Below are 22154 nucleotides of genomic sequence, written 5' to 3' on the forward strand. Positions count from 1 at the left end.
CACCTGACGTGCGCCGCCTGCCGCATCGCCTGGATCATTGATCCGTAAGCTCGAAACATGTCGCGGTAAATCTATGGGCTTCATTAGGGACGCCATTATTTGCTAATTGACCGCTCGCAGTATTATCTTCTTTTGCAATGGAAATTTTTAATACGTGTTTTGGGAGATTCTGAACGTGACCTACCGAGCTCGGAAAGTGACTAATATATGCATTACTTTATAAGAATGACAAGAATTTATTTTGACTTCCCGTCATTTTTATAACAATGTAAGTTTGAACAGAGGAATTTATTGCAATCGTTTCTTTAGATAGAGTTTTTATAATTTCAACAATTTAGAAATAAAAATTGCGAGACTGGTCATTTGGTAGGATTCAATATTAAACTTCGTAACAAACCTTTTGTTCTTTATATTTTTTAATATTGCAACATGAAAAGTAATTTCAGCTAATAGTGGATTTATCTTTTCGATCAATTTTGATGCAATTCAATGCGCAAAGCTTAAATGTCGCATTTTGAAAATTATGCTGTTAGAGTGGATGAAAATTTATCTCGCATTCATGCGAGAATCGTCGAGTCTTCGATTGTTGGCCACGAAGCAAAAACAGTTGTCTGTATTAAGAAACTCGAGTCAATTGAACCGCATGCGATTACTGTATTCAACTAGCACAGATTAGCGGGTCATTCGGGTCGAACGTTCCAGAAGCTGGCATCCCAAGCCAAATTCAAATGAGCCATACTTAATTTCGAGCTCCGAGGTTTTTGCCAAATCGAACGGCGTACCTTCTGTCTTCGCCCTTTCCACTAATGCTATTCAAATCGGGTTACCCGCTGCTTTATTCCCGTTGTTCCAAACAACTTCGTGCAAATCACACACTTATATACCACATACTATACATACGAGCAATCTGCCATCGTGCTGAAAATCTTTGAAAAGTATCCACCTTTTCTCAACTCTATTAACCCGAGAAAGATAACCTACGTCGCAGAGGCGCCTGCGAAAGACTGTTGATTTTTGTTAATTTTTCATAGAGGTCTAGTGATTTAAGTTTAAAATTACTTAAAATATAAAAAAATATAATATAAATGCATTTTATTTTTACAATAATGCCAAACCTTTAAAATGACTAGATTAACTTAAATAAATATCCATTGTTAGTATAAAATTGACGCCTTAGAAAAGCATGCGCCTCTGAAGCGTATGGTTATCTTTTACGTACGTTGTCATATGGTTATCTTTCTAGGGTTAAACAGTTATTTAGAAATCAATTTTTCTGCTTCAACCGTAGAAGCTATTTGAACAACATTTACGTAGAATTATTCTGTAAAGTCTTTCAAATACAACGGTATAGTTTTTAATCAAATTATAATCAGTTAAACATGTTTGAGGAATGCTTAAAGAACGCATGGCACTGTGAAACGCACGAAAGAAAATCGGCTTAGCAAGAATATCTCGCACGGTTGCAAATGTTTTAAACATGTTTAAATATACATAATGTTCGAAAAAAACTATACTGCCACATTTGGAAGAGTCTGTAGAATATTTCTCTGTGAAAATCATTCGATTAGCTTTGACAGTGAAAACAGAAAAAATTCTTAAAGTTGTAAGAACGACTGTCTCGACCCGACCGCGGATTCCGAACTCTATTCCACGGCCAATTATCTTAACGGAATAATTTCGTGCAGTGCCGAAGCTCGGCCCGGGATGGATACGATTTTCGTTTTTCCGCTCGGGGAGAACTTTCGTTCTTTTTCTGCGCAGTCCGCGGGCTAAGGTCGGCCGTTTCTGACAGCGGCGCTCGTCGCCGATGAAATAATGCCGAGCGACGCGGGCGTGGAGCGAGTACGATATTCCGGCTGGTTTTTCTCTTCCCCGGGAACCTTTTCATGGAAGCCATTCGATAAAGTGATTAGGTAAGTTCCGACGAAACCAAGGAAAAAGGTGGCAAACAGGCGGCGGCCGCGAAGAGTTCCTGAACGTTGCGTGGATGGCGGAGAAGGTGGCGGAGGAGGCAGTCGGTCGAGGGTGGTTCGAGAGGGTTACGAGGGTGGGGGGGGGGGGGACAAAATGAAATGGCGGTTAGCCAACAGTTATTGCAAGTCACTTCGGTGCCATAGAATGGAGTTATCTCCATTGGTGTCCGTGCCGCTGCTTCGTATTCACGGGAAGAGTTTCACGGTTTCACGAAACAATGCACCGGCACCGGTTACGGCGACGTGCAACGCGCTTAATTGATCGTAAAATTGAGCGATTTATTAAGTCTTACCGCATGCTAAGTATCCGCTGGGAACGATGGATGTTGGGAACAATTGTTAGCAGCTCTCACTCTCTCTCCCTGCCCAGCCGCGCTCGCGGAGCGAAGCGTCGCACTGCGGCATCGCCGCGTTCCGCTCCGTTAACGGAACGCTTTTCTCGTCGAGTCACCTGCTGAAACGAGACCCACCCTTCCCCCCGGCCACCTTTTTTTCCGTTTCGTTCGTTCCCGCGAACCAGGCTGCAGAAACGCGTCGAGGAACAAGGGAACAGGAGACTGTGCCTGTTCCGGTCGCCATCGATCGTACGATCCCGAGCAACGAAACGACAACATTACCATGCGATAAAGCCGGCTGATAACGATTCGTTCCTGCACAGATGTACAGCATGCTTAATGTCGTCACGCGCCGGCCGTGTGCGGCGTACGCGCGTAATTTCATCCTCTGTATTGAGCGCGCGTTACGCCAGTCACTTTTCGCGGAAAACTATCACGCGGCCACCGATACGCTCGGACACTTGGCACGGAACGTGATCGTTCACCCTCTACACACGCTATAGAGGATCCCACTTCCCGAGTAACTAGGCAAGTTCGGTCCGATCGCGACACCAACGGAATTATTTATTGCTCGCGTCCGATATAATTAGCTGCTTCCAGAATTACGAACGAGGAGACCGAAGGAAAGCTTCTGGTCAGGCTCTCGACAGGATACACGAGTTGTTTCATGGATCGAAAGAATTATTTATTTGCGGTAGTTATTCTGGGATTAGAATATTCAATTTCGAAATTCGACTAGTACGGGAACGGTACTCTATAGAAATAGTTGAAACGCTGTGATCAGCCGTGTTAGGCGGTGTCTATACAATAGCATTGGTTCTTCTCGGGAATAACGCATTATACGAACAAACTATTCCGTACACGGCTTGGCTTATCTTTTCACGTATGATTACATCATTCAAGATTGCAAATGAATACAGTTTCCCCTACTTTAACTTCAGAGCCTGTATTCAGGCACTACAGGTTTCTTTCTCTCCTTTTGCTTCAATTCGTTCAAGTGTTGAAATCAAAATGTACAAATTCATTGATCATCGATAGGTAATACGGATTACAGTAATTTCTCCCTAATTCGCGCTCAGATTGCGCGCAAAAATGGACAATTTGGGAAGAGGAGATACGATTATTCGAGCCTTGCGGATAATCGTATCTCCTCTTCCAAGGTTGTTCATTTTTGTGCGCAATCTGAGCGCGAATTAGGGAGAAATTGCTGTATCTGAAAATTAGAACTTGACAACCGTCCTACGCTTTGATTTTTAATGTGTTCCAACTTGATAAACACTGCAGAAGGTTTTAAAATATCATCTGCTTACTTTTATCTAGGATTCGCCTGTGACATTTTTGCAGCGTGTTAACAAAATACAGTAAATTTTCTCACATTGTCCCTCGGCTTTGGAACGAAAATGGATAACTTGGGAAGAGGAGATAGGATTATTCGAGCCTTGCGAATAATCGTATCTCCACTTCCAAGGTTATTCATTTTTGTGCGCAATCTGAGCGCGAATTAGGGAAAAATTGCTGTATCTGAAAATTAGAACTTGACAACCGTCCTACGCTTTGATTTTTAATGTGTTCCAACTTGATAAACACTGCAGAAGGTTTTAAAATATCATCTACTTACTTTTATCTAGGATTCGCCTGTGACATTTTTGCAGCGTGTTAACAAAATACAGTAAATTTTCTCACATTGTCCCTCGGCTTTGGAACGAAAATGGACAATTTGGGAAGAGGAGATACGATTATTCGAGCCTTGTGGCTCGTTTGTAAATTTGTTGACAATCGGCAACTATAAAAGCGAACCGCTAGGCTCGAATATCGTATCTCCTCTTCCCAAATCGTCCATTTTTGTTTACAAACTGAGTGACAATTGTGGATAATTTACTGTAATTGCCTTTACGAGCACAATGGACGATATTTATGGACGAATAAGCATAACTGTATTTGCATAGATAAATTCCTAACTGTCAACACTGAATTCACGTTTCAAACTTCTTCTTTTATAACCATTGAAAATTGGTAATTTTTAAAGAATTGATAATGCATCATGATAGAAATCATGTGCTCACTTTTATCTAGAATTCGTCTATGACACTTTTGCAGCGTGTTAACAAAGTACAGTAAATTCTCTCACATTGTCCCTCAGTTTGGGAACGAAAATGGACAATTTGGGAAGGAGAGATACGATTATTCGAGCCTCGAGGCTCGTTTTTGTAGTCGCCGAATGTCAACAACGATAAAAACGAGCCGCGAGGCTAGAATAATCGTATCACCTCTTCCCAAATTGAACATTTTCGTTAACAAGCTGAGGGACAATGCGAGAGAAATTACGAGCAGATGCGCTGTCCTCGTCGCGCGACGCGATCGGACGCGTTGTCAGCGAAGAATGCAAGGTTTGTCCGTCGAAAGGAAGTTTATCACGGCTCCTGTCGTTGCTTGGTAACGCAGGCGTGTTAAGTTAGTCGCTCGACCGAAGCCGCAGGAAAATCGAGGCAGACGCTATTACGCGCAACCTTGCGGCGAAGGTTGCGCAACGGCTAGCAAAGCGCACACGTGGTGCCGGTCTGTGACGCAGCTGGACGCACGTAAATGCATCTATGCACGCATGTACACACGCCCCGGCGCACACACGCACAGACGTTCGAGCACAGACGTGTAACTAGGCACGCTCGGCCCTGCCAATTGACTCAAATGCACACTTACCCTACATCCTCGGCAATTACATAATGGGGCTCCGGTGAACCGTGGATCTAGCCGCTCGACTTTTCACAATTTTCGATGCGCAGCCGCCTCCGAGCCTGTGCGCCTTAATCAGAGGAGAACGAGTGGCTTGATATCGATCGGCTAATTAGAATCGGGTTTTGATAAAACCCAACTTTACCCGGAACTGGGTTCTTCGCGTAAGGTTCCCAATGAAGGAGTCTCATGCCTGCATGTTCGTCTTTTAAGGAAATGTTAAGAAGTGTAGAAAGTATGAGAATCATGTCATTTGTACGCTTTCAAAACCTTCGTGTTTAGTGTTAATACCTTTTGGCCGCTTGAGATTTTTTGACGATTTTATAGCGGTCTGCTAGAGCCATACAAATTCTCATTTTCCAAGTTTCTTTAATTTGTTTTTGAGCCTACTTCTCTCAGAACGATGTCTCCATGCTTTTATTAAGTCGAATATCTATCTGTTGAAAGCTATCTGTTAAAGCTTCGCGCTTCTCTTTCGCCATTAACACGTTGACTGCCGCGTCACCCGTATTCGGATGACAGTAAAAGTTCTCATCAGGCCACGTCACCCGTAATTCGGGTGACGCTGATTTGACTACTTACAAAGGATTTCCGAAAATATTTCGACAAATATTCTACAGGAGGTAATGAGACTATTGAATTCTTATAAAAATGGTTTATTAAAAAAATTATTCGCAGTGTATAACATTAAAACATTCTCTGCAAAGTTGAGGTTGATCAGGATAGCTTGGACAAAAAGTTGTTTGTTTTTTCAGATATGCTTGTGCCTCTGATCGGTCCATTTCGTATCTTTTATTTGAACTGTAGCTTCCTCGGTATCATCAACATTTCTTTCTTCTTCCATGACCAATTCTCGTAAAATCTCGTCAATAGTATCTTCATAACATTCATTATCACTAAGATTATATTTATCAGTATCCAAATCAGAATCTGACGACGTAATTTTATTTATGCTTCTCCTTCCGGGCAATCCGATCTCTTTTCATTATTGAAAAAAAATAAGGGTAGAGATTTTAAGTTATACCATTCGGTACTCGGCAAAGATTCCAACTGTTCATGCAGGAACAGAAACAGACATGAATTAACAGCGCACGCTTCCTATAGCGGCACGGGTGGCCTGTAGAAGATTTTGTTGTAAATACGCGTGGCAGTCAACGTGTTAATGTAAAATGAATTTGCTGCCAACCTATCGTAACGGTGACATGTAAAATTGATTTTATTTTAAAATTAGAATTCAGTGTGAGAATAGCGAAAGTGACAGAGAGTCGACCTACCATCGAAAGTGTTAGATGATGAATTTTGTATTGAACTTGCGCTGGATATTAGATAGCAGCTGAATTTCACGCGTTCCCAAACATCGTGTATGCACGCGGCATAGTGATTAAAATCCGACACAGATCGGCCAGATCGAGTCCGATTCAGAGACATGAATGACACAGCGCAAGCGGCGGATAGCAATCAAGCGAACAAACAAGCGAGCATAATAATTTAAACAATATTGTGGTTCGGAGAGGTGCTCGCTTAGAACGAGGAGTTGCGGGGAATTTGAACGTCGCGTCGGTCACTTGGGGGACTGATTTACCGATATCCCGGCTGATTAGTTAACTATAACTAGATTGAATTCGACGGCGGTGCTCGGAGCTTGGGTTCGAAGTTACTGGGTCTGGTGTATTGGCTCCCGAATGTATACGACGATTACGGTCGTGGATTGTCGACGGTGCCCGTCACGGTTGCCTGTCGCGGGTGGAAACTTTCCGCGTGGAAACTTTTGATGAGACATTTGAAGGAAATAGAACTGCGTGCTACTTACACACGCGACGACAAAACTTCGCCCCCTCACTCCCACGTCGAATCCACTCCGGGATATAACGCGAATAATTGCCGGCCTCGAATGTTTCCAAAATACCAGAACAGTTATCCGTCACGAGTTATTTCGCGACAACTAATTCCGACCGTTGCTCTCGAGCGACAGGTCGCTAATTTGTCGTTCAACTTTCTCTTGTTGCCCGTACGTCAGTTCGTTTCGAATCGAATTCACGGGTTCGGAAATTTCATACGACGCTCGGCACGGCGGCGAGATCGTTAAATGCCCGCCATTTGTTCTCCGGTTGCACTGTTTAATTCACAAAAGTTGCGAGCAACAGCTCGTACAATTAAGGCAGCACGATCAAAGAACTCCGTGGATAGTTTGATATTCTCTCGCTCCGTTGAAAAACCTGGTTTTTCATTAATTCACAAACTCGCCTTCACGAAGTTGCGCGAAGTTTTCGCGACGGGCGATACCAGTTATCGCTTAAAGTATCGTTCTACCTTATTACGGAAGGTCAAACACTTAGCCCGCCTTCTTGGTGATACACTAGAAACAGAATGACGCCAAAGTTCTGTCTTATTTGGTGGAACTGCTTCAACAATATTTTTTCAAGGAAATATAGAATTTCTTTCCTTAATTGAGCCGTTTATTTTGAAAGTGGCATAAATCACTTTACCGTAATGAAAAGTGGTGATTTTTTAATGTGTATACAAAATTATTTATACTGAGAAAAATATCAGTATCCTGAGATAACAAATACAAGTAAATCTTCTCGAAAGTTAGCATCCATATTTTTAAACGTGTTAAAACGCTTAAATAGAAAAAACCGCTTAAAACCCTTAAATATATCGACTTAAAAACAAAGTGACTTATGCCACTTTCAAAATAAACGGCTCAATTGTTCCAGTGAGTTGAAGATGGCGTAAAATCGGTCACTAATTCTTCTGATTTATTTCATTACTTCCTCGCATTTCGTTCAGCTATTTCCGTAACGACCCCCCCCCCCCCCACAAAGTTACTGATACATGTAAAACTGTGAAATAGAAATTAAGAAATTCAAGCTTAGAATAGTGATTAGTCTACTAATATTATGAATGTACGACGAGACTGTGTGGGCTGAGTACCAATCATAAAGAACATCGAAAGAATCCCAAAACGCTGTTCTTCTATCCAACCTAGGCGACCGATTAAAAAAGGCAAAAGATTTTTACGTTGCACGAAGACCGTGAATCCTAAAAATATTTGAATCGCCAGATAAGTATCCGTACGCAAGTAACAGTGATCGAGGCAGGATGGAAAATATTTGTCGTAGTTGAGTATATCCGGCACTCGCATTGTAATTAGTTCGTGGTTTTCAGCCCGTCGTGGAAAAAAGCGAGCGTTGTTCTACGAACGGGACACATCCACCGTGAACATTTCGGCGTCGCATCGTTCGGGTAGCTAGGAAGCAATAGTGTTCGGTATCAATGGGTTTCACGCATCGTAGCCCAGCGTGAACGGAACGAAGTGTTTCACGCGCGACAGTCAATGTCTCGGACAGGATTTACGATCATGTAGCACGGACAGTAAACGTCAATGGTGATATTTACGCGCGCCCCGCGAGCTTTGACTTTTATTATTCGGCCGCCGATGATGTCGGTGTCTCAGGCAGTTCTAATTATAGGAAAAGAAACCCCGGGAAGCGTGTCGCAGCGTCGCGGAGGTACCCAGCTGGTGGACTTCTCGGTGGAGGTGCCGCAGACTCTGTATTTCTCATTAGAGTGGCTAATGAACGTAATCAGCAGACGTAATTACCGCATTGTCCGTTCGTCTATTAATTATTAGCGGTTTCTTCGTTTCGTCTGGGTGCCGTTTAATGAGGCGACATCCTGTGTGTGCCAGTGCAAGCTGTTCGAGCCGCAGCTCTCAGCTCGATCGTTACGCTGCCCCCGTGACCATACGGAAGCTCCCGCAGGGAAATTAAACGTGATTGTCACGTTTTTCCAATGCCAGTTAATAATCGGGCCAGCGTGGAAACCCGGTCGCCCCTCCGCCCCCTCACGCAATATTAACGCCCCTCACGGACATTGAATAAAACGTTTCGGGGGCCGGAACGCGGTTACTTTGACTGCGCAATACCAATTTTTCACCTTAACGGCGCGACGGTTCAACGCATTCGCCTTTACCACCCTTTACGGCCCCGGGATACTGGTTTTTCGATCCGGAACACGATTTCTTCTCCGTTCTTCTCGGTATCGTACCGTGCACAGGCCTCTCCGAGGGATTTCAAATATTTCGATGCGGCTGACTATTGGAATAGAGCAATATTAAAGCTTTATTTACTGGAAGCCCATTATCAAGTTCTCCAATGCCTGAACTGTGTCAAAAATCTCAAGAAAACTCGATAATTTTATTTTCAATAATAATTTTAAGAATACTTGCTACGTTATAATTCATCGAAATACAGTAAATTATAGTTACCGATTGTCAACAACTATAAAAACGAGTCGCAAGGCCCGAATAATCTCTTCTTCCCAAATTGTTCATTTTTGTGCACAATCATCGTTGAGATTTTTCGAGAAAGTCATAACTGTTGGCCGTGCTATGTCAAGATACTTGGTACATAAATAGATTGTTGATCTTAAATTAATACATAAATTGACTTCTTGGGATGGAAATTATAATAAAACTGACAAGAAGTATGAACAAACACAGCGATATCAGTAGAATTTTAGTGCGTCGTCCATGGAATTTTAATTCGAATCTTCTTTCGTCTCGCGACACTAATAACGATTGACAAGTTATTTAAAACAGCGCCATATCGGTATAAACATCCAGTAAAACGCTATTGACTTATACAGTTAGATAGGGAACGACTATGTAAATTTGTCGATGGACGATGGCGATTTAGCTGAAAAATAGCATCGATTCAACGATGCAGGTTCAAGACCACAATCGTAAGATTCAAGACCGTAATCAGATTGTCAGATTGACGACAACAATTGCAAGGTTCAGAGTAATGCAGAAAAAATGTCATGGCAAATGTTAAGAATGGTTTCCTCTGTTCGCTGAATGCAACGACGCAGACTCGTGTTAATAATCGCGAATGCCGCGACCGAATAAAGTGTTTCAGAACAGAGCGACGTCGCCGGGAGTAATTACGACGTTCATTCAATGTAAATTTTTCATTTTAACACATCAGTGGTTCAACGCTTGCCACCCTTGCCGCCCTCGCATCCGTTATATTTTTATGTAACGACCGGACGCTTAATTCTCCGCTGGCGGTTTAGCAATTTAGGCGCGCGCGAGCTAGAAAACGACTTCCGTATCCTTCTCTCCATTATTCGGTCTCTATTTCTATGGTAATTAACCTTTTCCGCGAGCGCCGCGCCGGTCGAATGGGTCAGCATCGATTATTATACTTTCGTCACGGCGACATTCGTTTCGCCGATTACCGAATAATTTCCTCTTGTAGGAGTGCTAATGTTCGATTCGCTGCTCGATACCGGGAGCCATAATAAATCTGGGCCCGTGTAAAATAAATTCGATATAGGGTACACGATCGTGTTCGGGCGCATAAATTGATCTCGTTAGAATCGTCTCGGCAAAAAACATCCTCTTCGCTTCGTCCGTTGATTCATCGTCTTTGGACGAGTCGCCGCCTTCAGCCACGTGGCCGAAGAAACACAAGTTATATGATTGAAGCAAGTCCGAAACAATGCGTGCATTCGGTTCGTAAAGACGTCAGCGTTCGGTCGCAAATTACATTGTCCTCGGGGAAGATGTGTCGGCGTCTCTCGATATAAATTACTGTTCGAGGCGAGGCAGCGGGCTGGCGCGTTCGTTTCATTGACATCGCGGAACAGACCGGCAACTCATCTCGGTGAACATATAGCACAAATTAAGCAAAGTGAATTATAGGCTGCGGCAAGTCAGCTGGAAACATTCTAAGCTTAATGGCTCTTTGACGTTCGCTTAGACCCGACACTTCAAACTGTATTATTTACTTATCGCTAATGCCCGATCGCTACCCAAATGTCTGAGAGAAGACGATTATTCCTTAGATCCAGCAACATCAAAGCGAAGCACTTGTGACGACTGTAAAAGTTAGGATCGTGCGCGTTCGTGACAAAACTGAAATGGGTGAAATTTAAAGCAGCTGTGTTCATTAAAGCCTGTGCGCTAATTCAAGCTTATTAAAGTTAATGGAGGAAGAACGGCTCTTGTTTCTAACAATTATTACACGAAATTTGTATTTTTCATGCGTTCCTGAAAAAAATGTTGTCAGTACTTGTATCTTTCACTTTAAAGAATATTATTGTAGAATTTTTAACTATTATCGTGATGAATTGCTATGACAGTGTTCTTATGGAACAGACATTCTCTCTCTAGAATTTATATAATAAAAGTTCCATGTAATAAATCATTTTAGACCACGCCTTATTAAGAAGACGGTAACGCGGCTGTTATAGTGGAATTTTTCTTTTTCATCTCATAAATTATACTTGAATCCAAATTTTTACTTTCAAGTGCTTCTTTTTACGTAGTGTTATTGAAACTTAAAGGCAAGAACTTTTGTTTTGAAAAAAGTTCCGTAACTACTGTTATAAATAGAACCTATTAAAAAGTTCTAGAACTTTTTCCATCCTTGTTTTGCAGTCATTATTAAACTGCACACGATGTATCAGTTACGAGGACGCATACTGTATACCGCAGAGAAAACAGAACATGCGCTATATGCGTCTCTAAAGTAAGAAAGTACTTCTAATAAGCATATTAATCAGTCTCGAACAGCACAATTATCACGAGGTGCGCAGACACCATCGAGCATAAACATTTATGTTAATGATCGCACGATGTAAAAAACACGATAATTAACCATAATTTTTCCACCTAGATCAGAGATTGACCGCGGTGTGCTCCGGCTGCAGATAAGCCACTTTGCTTGTAGACCTGACATTTCAACCGTCAGCGTTTCCGTCATCCCTATCGATTAATTTTGCAGGGAAAATGTGACAGGAGCGACCAGCGAGGATTTCGATAACGATCAGACATTACGGTCGGTCGGTGCCGTATGTATTATTGCATAGAACGGTGAACACGTCGCGCACGTCCGCGGAGATGCTGAAAAAGAGAATTAATTTACATGTCATTGGGCGCTTTATCGCGGTTATGGCCATGGGAAACGATCACACTTTACGCAGACGAAATATATTCATATTGCTCGCGTCGCGACTGTAACAACGTTGAGCGCGCGGCACGTTAAAACGCTCACGTTTAACCGCTTTTAATGTTGCACTTTCTCTACACGGTTCGCCATTAAAACGGTATCTTGATGGTCAGGTGAATTCAGTGTTATTAGGAGCATGCTTCTTTCTTCGAATCGACTGCTTTCTCTTCTTTGTGGGAAAGTTCCCCACGCAGAGATACGAGATAGACTCTAATCGAATTACAACCGTGGCTAAAGTGCAGATAACCAGCGGAATACTGAACGACCGGAAATTTACTTTACTTCTCCTACGATACTCGCCAATGGACTGGGGATTTTATGCATTTGAGCGAGACAGAAGAAAACTAGGAACACTGTTGCGTCATTTTTATTTACCAAAGTCCGTAAGGAAATTCTGGTTTCTGTAAATTGCTTCAAGAAATTCCGATTTTGCGTGAAAAATCTAAATTCTACTTATAAAAATTGAAATATTATTCAAGTTTTGCACGTACAGCGAAATCTTTGCATCAAGAATAAAAATAGCACATAGCTTCCAGTGAAGTTCTCTTTTGTCAACAAGATTACGTATCTGTTAGCATGCTGTAAAGCTCGTTGAAGAGGCGATCATCGAGCTGCAGAAGTCGATTTAATATCAAAGACGGCAAGGTTGGTTGCGTCGGATGATAGAAGTCAGCGAAACGACGCGACGCGCGACGTCACGCAGAGCCATTCGTCACGTAACGTACACTCTCTGTGTACGTCCCTGGAGCAAGCTATTCTCTCGTTATTTGTTCAAAGCCAATAGCTGGCATCGCTACTGTGCGGAGTTGAATTTCCATGTCCCTCTAAAAGGTGACTCGCGTAACATTCCGATTGCAAGCTGTAAAGTTCCAGCGACCAGTGTCCCATAACTGTTTTCGCTCGTTAACAGGCGTACTCCCTTTTGCTCTTTAAACGATTGTCACGCAGGGGGATTGAAAAATAGTAGTATTTGCACTCTGCCGAGAGCCACCGGTTTTGGTAGCGCTGTATTGCCCCCTAGTTAACCGTGCGCGTTTTGTTATTCGATTCTCTTCATTATTCTTTGAATATTTTACGACCGGCTGCTAAAACAAACCTGAAACAGTTCGACCAGTGCATTTTGTTTAATGCGAACTCTGAAAATGTTAACGACGAGGACAATCGTCGCTCATCGCCTCGCTGTCTACATTGTAGAATCCCGCGGAACGAGTTTTCGAGTGATACAAGTCATTTTATCATTCATTTTCTGTGTGCTCAATGCTGGATAGTTTATAATTGATTCGATTAATAATAATAATAATAGAAATCAACATAAAACGTAATCGATCTTTATTACTCTATGGCTTCGACGAAACCGAACATAAGTATCTAATCAAATTAGGTCGTCCCGTCTTATCGAGATCATAACTATACAGGGTGTACCACAATTATTTTAACAGCCGAAAATGAGGGCTAGCTGAGGTCATTTGAAGTAACTTTTCCCTTTGCAAACATGCGATCTGCGGCTTTGTTTACGAGTTATTAACGGAAAACACTGACCAATGAGAGGTGACGGCGCGAAGTTCGAGAGCCCGCAGCACGAGGCTTTGACAGATGGTCGGGACGGACTCGAGCCGCGTTCGAAGTATTGAACAAATCACAAAGCGAGAACTTTCGGATTTTGTTTACTACGTAACAGTGATATTTTAAAGAAAAACGCAGTTCACCTTTACTTTAGAACGTCTGAAGAATATTTACTAATTCTTCGGACCCGAAATAGTAAGTAATTTAACCGTGACGGCCGTTTTAATTTTCTAGTATGCATGACACCTTGTGTGTAACATATGAAATTTTTAAGCAAGGTGTATAGTGAAGATTAAGAAAGTTCGTAAATGATATTTTAATTTAAATAATTCCGTGTCCGAACACAGTTCAACGAATGATTCGCAAAGCTAATTTAATAAATAATAATCGTGTCAAAGGACGTAAGGGATATGAAGAATATTATCAATAACCTTGACATAACCTTGACATAACCTTGACATAACCTTGATATAACCTTGACATAACCTTGACATGACCTTGACATGATCTTAACATAACCTTGACATAACCATGTACACTCGTACACCAAAATATTCGAACACAAATATAACTTTGATCTCTACTCCATATATTTAAATAATTATACATTGAAGGCAAAAAATATCCTTTACGATATATTAAAGTAGAGCATATAAATGTCAAAATACAGAAAACTTTCAATTTAGTATAAAACGTTGCCGACATAATTAAAAAAATATAAAAATCCACCGAATTTTCACACCACATAAGTATTCCAGCGTCTTATAAAATAAAATTGAAAAGTTATAAAAATAAATCTTTCTCAAATTTTTATTACCGGTTTTATACCTCTATTGTTCAACAATATGTTTCACGAATTTTGACATTTTAAACATTATTGTTTATTTATGATTTATGTCGTTTCATTTTCCTATTTAACGCGATTATAGTATGTATTCTTTTTTGTTGCAACTCGTATGACCGAATCCACTTCAAAAGGATGGACAGTCATGTATAAGACACGCGTAGATATAATTTGTTATCTTAATTTATTAATGCATCTGACGAAATTTGTAAAATTGGAATGCAATTTTGGTTGATTATTACACTTTGTTAAATTGATTATTGTTGAAAAAGAAACTTTAGCCTCGGACAAAAATTAATCTATAGTTTATCATAGAAATAAATTTAAGGAAATAACAATGAAATAACGCAGAATTTTACAAGACGAGATAATCTCCATTTCATTCAATGATTCTCCGTCATATCGCGATAACTGAGAAGTTCCTTTTTCGTAAAAACTTTATTTTACTCGCGGTTTATTCGCAAAAGTTATTGCGACGACTCTGTAGAGACGTGAAAAACGTGAAATATTTCAGATGTCCCAATATTTCTAAGCTTGACTTCGAATAGTTGTAAAAATAAATAGCGTAGGGAATTGAAACCAATGCCGCTAGAACGTAGAACTATTAATGATATTATATACGCCGCTAGATGGCGGAAAAAATCATTTTCTCGCTAGCGCTCACTTAACGATTTCAAAGTATATAAGCACCTCGCGAAGATGATCAGATGTACTTGCTTCGGCAGTACATATACTAAAATTGGAACGATACAGAGAAGATTAGCATGGCCCCTGCGCAAGGATGACACGCAAAATCGTGAAGCGTTCCACATTTTTTTGTGATATTTCCTTCGGATAATGAAAAAATTATATTTTTCGGAAACAATCGGTAATAAGTTTAATATGTAATTTAAAAATACTTTGAAGCATATAATTATTGGGATTATGGCTTGGATTATTTCTCAAATGATATAATATGATATTAATTCTTCTTCTTAAAAGTTTTATTTTCACTTTTATTGGAGAGAGAGAAAGTATATGTACGAAATGACTAAGCGACCAAATTCAACTAACACCAATACTTACTTACTACACTAATTACATCAATATTAGCGACCAAATGCGTGAGACACTTCAGTTTAAACACAACTTTGTTAAATTGATTATTGTTGAAAAAGAAACTTTAGCCTCGGACAAAAATTAATCTATAGTTTATCATAGAAATAAATTTAAGGAAATAACAATGAAATAACGCAGAATTTTACAAGACGAGATAATCTCCATTTCATTCAATGATTCTCCGTCATATTGCGATAACTGAGAAGTTCCTTTTTCGTAAAAACTTTATTTTACTCTCGGTTTATTCGCAAAAGTTATTGCGACGACTCTGTAGGGACGTGAAAAACGTGAAATATTTCAGATGTCCCAATATTTCTAAGCTTGACTTCGAATAGTTGTAAAAATAAATAGCGTAAGGAATTAAAATCAATGCCGCTAGAACGTAGAGCTATTAATGATATTATATACGCCGCTAGATGGCGGAAAAAATCATTTTCTCGCTAGCGCTCACTTAACGATTTTAAAGTATATAAGCACCTCGCGAAGATGATCAGATGTACTTGCTTCGGCAGTACATATACTAAAATTGGAACGATACAGAGAAGATTAGCATGGCCCCTGCGCAAGGATGACACGCAAAATCGTGAAGCGTTCCACATTTTTTTGTGATATTTCCTTCGGATAATGAAAAAATTATATTTTTCGGAAACAATCGGTAATAAGTTTAATATGTAATTTAAAAATACTTTGAAGTATATAATTATTGGGATTATGGCTTGGATTATTTCTCAAATGATATAATATGATATTAATTCTTCTTCTTAAAAGTTTTATTTTCACTTTTATTGGAGAGAGAGAAAGTATATGTACGAAATGACTAAGCGACCAAATTCAACTAACACCAATACTTACTTACTACACTAATTACATCAATATTAGCGACCAAATGCGTGAGACACTTCAGTTTAAACACAACTTTGTTAAATTGATTATTGTTGAAAAAGAAACTTTAGCCTCGGACAAAAATTAATCTATAGTTTATCATAGAAATAAATTTAAGGAAATAACAATGAAATAACGCAGAATTTTACAAGACGAGATAATCTCCATTTCATTCAATGATTCTCCGTCATATCGCGATAACTGAGAAGTTCCTTTTTCATAAAAACTTTATTTTACTCGCGGTTTATTCGCAAAAGTTATTGCGACGACTCTGTAGAGACGTGAAAAACGTGAAATATTTCAGATGTCCCAATATTTCTAACCTTGACTTCGAATAGTTGTAAAAATAAATAGCGTAAGGAATTGAAACCAATGCCGCTAGAACGTAGAACTATTAATGATATTATATACGCCGCTAGATGGCGGAAAAAATCATTTTCTCGCTAGCGCTCACGTAACGATTTCAAACTATATAAGCACCTCGCGAAGATGATCAGATGTACTTGCTTCGGCAGTACATATACTAAAATTGGAACGATACAGAGAAGATTAGCATGGCCCCTGCGCAAGGATGACACGCAAAATCGTGAAGCGTTCCACATTTTTTTGTGATATTTCCTTCGGATAATGAAAAAATTATATTTTTCGGAAACAATCGGTAATAAGTTTAATATGTAATTTAAAAATACTTTGAAGTATATAATTATTGGGATTATGGCTTGGATTATTTCTCAAATGATATAATATGATATTAATTCTTCTTCTTAAAAGTTTTATTTTCACTTTTATTGGAGAGAAAGTATATGTACGAAATGACTAAGCGACCAAATTCAACTAACACCAATACTTACTTACTACACTAATTACATCAATATTAGCGACCAAATGCGTGAGACACTTCAGTTTAAACACAAGTTTGTTAAATTGATTATTGTAGAAAAGGAAACTTTAGCCTCGGACAAAAATTAATCTATAGTTTACTTAGTACTGAGATCCGAAAATATCAGTTTACATTTCCGCCGGTTCCGTCAGTGCGCACCGATGGTGATATAAACTGTATACCACGATACATCATCGCCGGTGTCGTTAGAGCGCATCGTGCTGTGACCGTTAGTGATCCTAAAATCGCGTATATAATGTAAAACGCGATGAATGACCGTCCTTGATTGGTGGAGATGACCACACCGAAAAGGAGAATTTCACCGAACACTGTATGGCCGATTTAAATCTTTAAATTTTGTCTGTATGCTATATCAATAGTTTTAAAGATTTAATTGAGTTCTCTTTTTTACTTGAATGGTGTAGACTCAATCTCATTAATTATTTTGTTTCATTGTGAGGTAGAGAAAACTAGGACATAGTGAGCTTTGACGTGACATAAAGTTATAGACTAAATTGATTTATCGATACAATGATAATTATATCCGTTAAATTATAATAATACTTTTATTTAGTAAATAGTTGAAGTAATAAAGTATCAACACCTCCTGTCGGTAATTTTCCAGAAATTGGAATTTGGATAAATAAGTTATTCATTTCAAATTTGGTTAGAAATATTTATCTGTGCGTTCATGATTTCTATAAATATGAATGGTTTTATTACTAATAATGTAAGATGACTCAAAAATTATTAAATTAATAAATTAATGCTAAACATGCTATTTGGGGCAAAATCGAGTGAGGCAAATTGAGCCTCATTGGTGAGCAGACAAAAAATGTGTGAATTAATTCGTGACTTAATCGAGAACTAACTTGAAACTTGTACATTTCTTAACCACAGTTTGTCAGCCTCGAAAGATATAATTAAATATAATTACCTAAAAATGTTTCAAAGTGTTGTTCATATTTACAAACTGATGAACGTGTTAAACCGTCCAATATGATTAATCGATTTTAAAAATTTCTAATTTCATTTTCTGTTTTTGTTTCAAGCTCTCTCTCTCTCTCTCTCTCTCTCTCTCTCTCTCATTGACACGTAGTAAGACCCTCTTTATCCCATATGTGGGGCAAAGAGAGCTAATTAAATTTGTTGTAATATTCTTTTATCAAAAAAAAAATAATCGTTCCACGCTCTTTTCCAAATTTTTCTGGGCTAGCTTTGCCTCGGTCTTGCCTATCTAATATTTTAGGATTATGATTACCATTATACCAAGGGTTCGTACCCGTAAATTTAACAAATTAAGTCAAATAACTTATAAACAGGGACGATTCCGAGTCTTTGCAATAAGAAATCATATGTTTATTAACATGTGTTTATTGGTTCGATGCGTGACCTCGATTATTGGACGATCGTGCAGGTTCAATGGGGCGTATAAATTTTTCTCTTGCCTGAATACTTGCCGGTATTTCTCTCCAGAAATACGGCTCAAAGGTGGCACACTTCTTTGTTGATCGTCTCGAGTGCTCTGACATTACTCGTTTCCTTCTTGAACCACCGATTCGCAGATTCCGGGAGACGGTCTTTCAAAACGTACTTGGTACTTCAATCGCATTCTTCGGAAAATAGGATTTGCGTGGGCGCGCACGTCGAAAATTCAAACTCGCGAAACTCGATCCTCCCCCGCGGAAGCGGAGCAGCCATTCTTGGAGCAAATCGCGCGAAACCGAATCTTCCTCCGTGTCTACGCTAAGACTGAAAAATCTCGCGCTTCTTTCCACCCGCTACGCGCGCATTCTAATATTTCAGAGTTGCATCGGAACTGGAAAGCCCGGCGTCCCTTTACCCGACCCTGATTTAACTCGGTTCCTACCTATTTTCCCCGACCTTAGAGAATATATTCCGCGCGGGATTCTTCCGTCGGGGGTTGCTTGTCCCATCGACATGTACCTTCTGACGATAGGGGATATTCTATTCGTTAACTCCTCAACTTTTCCGAGAAAGGAAATATCCTAGAAATTTCAGTCGTTTTTCCATTTTCTTGTGGATTCGAAGAATCGAACAGATTCGAATTCAGATGTGTCTGTTAACTGATTCGTGCCATTATAAGTAGCAATAAACATTTAGTGGGCAAGATAAGTGCCAAAAGATACGGTATTAAGTAGATATGTATGTCCATAACTATGCAAATAGAACTCTTATTGTCAGCGTTCACGTTAAGATCTGCATCTCTTGCTGCACGATGTCTACACTCGAAAGAGTCCAGAGAGGAAACTAGCTGAGTATTTTAACAATTTGGCTGAGTTACAGAATGTTCCTCTGTTCTAAGTTGAATCATCGTTTACAGTCCATGCTTTCCTCCATTACTTTTACTACCGTTCGCTGCCATTTGGACCACAGAGAGGTATATTAGCTTTCAACAGCGTCTTCTACCTTACAACGCCTTCTACCAAGTCCATACTTCGACGATCCAACTGTCGCGATTATCTCGCAAACGTGGACAGCGAATATCGGACAGAAGATCGTCATAGGCGAATAAGTTCCAATGGCTGTAGCCGTGAAAAGAATTCACTTCTAGCTAATAAATCCTCTAATCGTTTCCACGCTGGGTCCACGCCGCGCCACGTGGCCAGGGGCGGCCGGATCATGATCCCCCAGCTGATGACTGTTGAAAACTAGGGTGGCCGAGTGACGAACGTGATTATCGCTCGGGTATCGTTCCCCCTGGAGTCTTTCAGCCAGTCTCCCCCATCGCGTCCCTGAAATCCTCGTCCCATCGTGCCGCGACTGTTCCGTTGGCATCTTTAGCTCCCGGGTAGCGTAGCGGTGTAATTAGCAGCGCTAACTCCCGTTACAGTTGCTCGACTCGCGCGTCGCGGTTCCCATTGTCTGCTGGATCTGCCTCTGGTTCCGCTTATACAGCGGCAACACCGCGGCACACAGCTAGACGGGATCGGTTTGTTCCTTTCCTGGGATTCTCTGCGCACTGCCTCCCCTATTTCGCCGTTCTACCCCCCGGTATTGGGCTCGCTCGTCTCGGTCCCGTCTCGGCCGTGTTTGTGTCTCGCGTATCGGGGATACACACGCTCGCACCCGCGTATCCGTGAGCCGGCGTGATTTCGTTGTCGGTGTGTGCACGCGTATGGGCATTCACCGCAAGAGTTACGACGTGCTCCCCGCAACAGGTCCGCCGCGGTTTCCCCCTTGGCGTGGTAGCCAAGGGGAGAAGAACAGGAAGAGGGCGGGTGGACCCGGCCGAGGAACAACCAGACGGAAGAGGAACCGAGTGATAAAGAGGAGATGCCGTCTGTCGTTCCTCTCGCGGGTACCACGGGACCCGGGCCCGGACCAGGACCGGGGAATCCATCGATCTCCTTTCGATGAATCCTGTGCTTGGGGAAAATAAGAGTGCTCCGCTCGAGAGAGAGAGAGAGAGAGAGAGAGAGAGAGAGAGAGAGAGAGAGCCCCTGATCCCTCCGCGCGATTGTTACATGATCCTCGAATGCTTCGATAGGTTACCGCGTGCACGCTCCTCTTCTCTGTGTAACAAGTTGTTCTCTGTCCGCAGGGAGCGACTCTAGCCGAGAGAGTTTCGGCCTCTCGAATGCAAACGCTCTTTCCGAGTCACGTTCTTTCGTCAGATTTTATGTAACCAGATGTGCACACTGTTGGTAATTGTGCCGATCGAATTGTCACGTTTTACAGTTTGCATTGCGAGCCTGTTTTGAGATCGATTGGGGATAGTGCAATGCGCTGATGGTTCTACTTTCGCTATTTTTATTGTAATAGATATTTCTGTTCTCTTTGCTTCGTGGCACGCAATATACGAATTTTCAAGGACATAGTAGTACCATGGATTGTCGTTTGAACGAAGGAGATTGCATTGGGTTGTTGATAAAGTAATTTCGAGTTTCCAAGTATATAGCTCACAAAAATACTGAAATTACTTTTGCAACATTTCAGTATTTGACAATAAATTTTGTACAGGGAGGGGAATGATTCCGTCTAGAAAAATAAGACAAAAATGTATATTTTTATATACATATAATATATATGTATATAATATTTATACATATATACATACATACATATACATATAATATATATGTATATATAATATATATATTATATATATATATATATATATATATATATATATATATATATATATAACATACATTTATATTTTTATATTTTATATTTTATATTTTTATTTTTATTTTAATATTATGTATCTATTATGTATATTTTTTTCATTTAAAGCTCTTTTTTCGAGAGAAATTGGTTTGGAGAATAACACTATTGAATACGAATCAACTGGCGTGTCCAATCATGACATACTAATTCTACTTCTCATCACACTACAAGCCACGCGAATCTGGAGAATGTTTCAATTCAATTACCTTCCAAAACGAAGCATTAAATGAAAAAATGTTATTCTTCTTTTTGTGCTTACTTTTCCATGTAGAATATCCCCGACTTTAGTTGTACCATCAATTACTGGCCACCCGGTATATTAGACAATCGGTTAGGATTAACTGTAGTCCAGAGAGTTTCGACCTCTCGAATGCAATGGCTCTTTGGTAATTGACGTATTTCCGTTCGATTTTATATAATGCTTGAGTTGCTAACTATGCTACGATTGCGTAACTTGTTGTTATCTTTAAATGATGAAAAGAAATTGTTCGCAGTAGTCGAGGAGAAGATTGAACGTCGGTTTCCATATACAATGTGTATCAAACGAAGCGATGGGAACAGTTGTTGATTTCATTCTTGTAATTAAATGGCGCAAGAGAGATAATAATCTTACAATCATTTCTAATTTTCTTTTAA

General features: G+C 40.3%; 1 protein-coding gene and 3 non-coding genes across 10 annotated transcripts in view; all 4 read left to right on the forward strand.

Moving 5' to 3' along the window:
• Rbp6 (RNA-binding protein 6) overlaps positions 1-22154 on the forward strand; it is a 1210230-nt gene that overhangs the window by 264337 nt on the left and 923739 nt on the right. The window lies entirely within an intron of this gene.
• Positions 15174-15280, forward strand: LOC117221525 (U6 spliceosomal RNA). Its single transcript, XR_004490522.2, has one exon. It is a non-coding gene; the product is annotated as a U6 spliceosomal RNA (small nuclear RNA).
• On the forward strand, positions 16059-16165 carry LOC143259274 (U6 spliceosomal RNA). Its single transcript, XR_013033087.1, has one exon. It is a non-coding gene; the product is annotated as a U6 spliceosomal RNA (small nuclear RNA).
• Positions 16944-17050, forward strand: LOC143259264 (U6 spliceosomal RNA). The gene has a single exon (XR_013033077.1). It is a non-coding gene; the product is annotated as a U6 spliceosomal RNA (small nuclear RNA).

The sequence above is a fragment of the Megalopta genalis genome, chromosome 3 (genome assembly GCF_051020955.1).
Source record: "Megalopta genalis isolate 19385.01 chromosome 3, iyMegGena1_principal, whole genome shotgun sequence".
NCBI classification, from domain to species: Eukaryota; Metazoa; Arthropoda; class Insecta; order Hymenoptera; family Halictidae; genus Megalopta; species Megalopta genalis.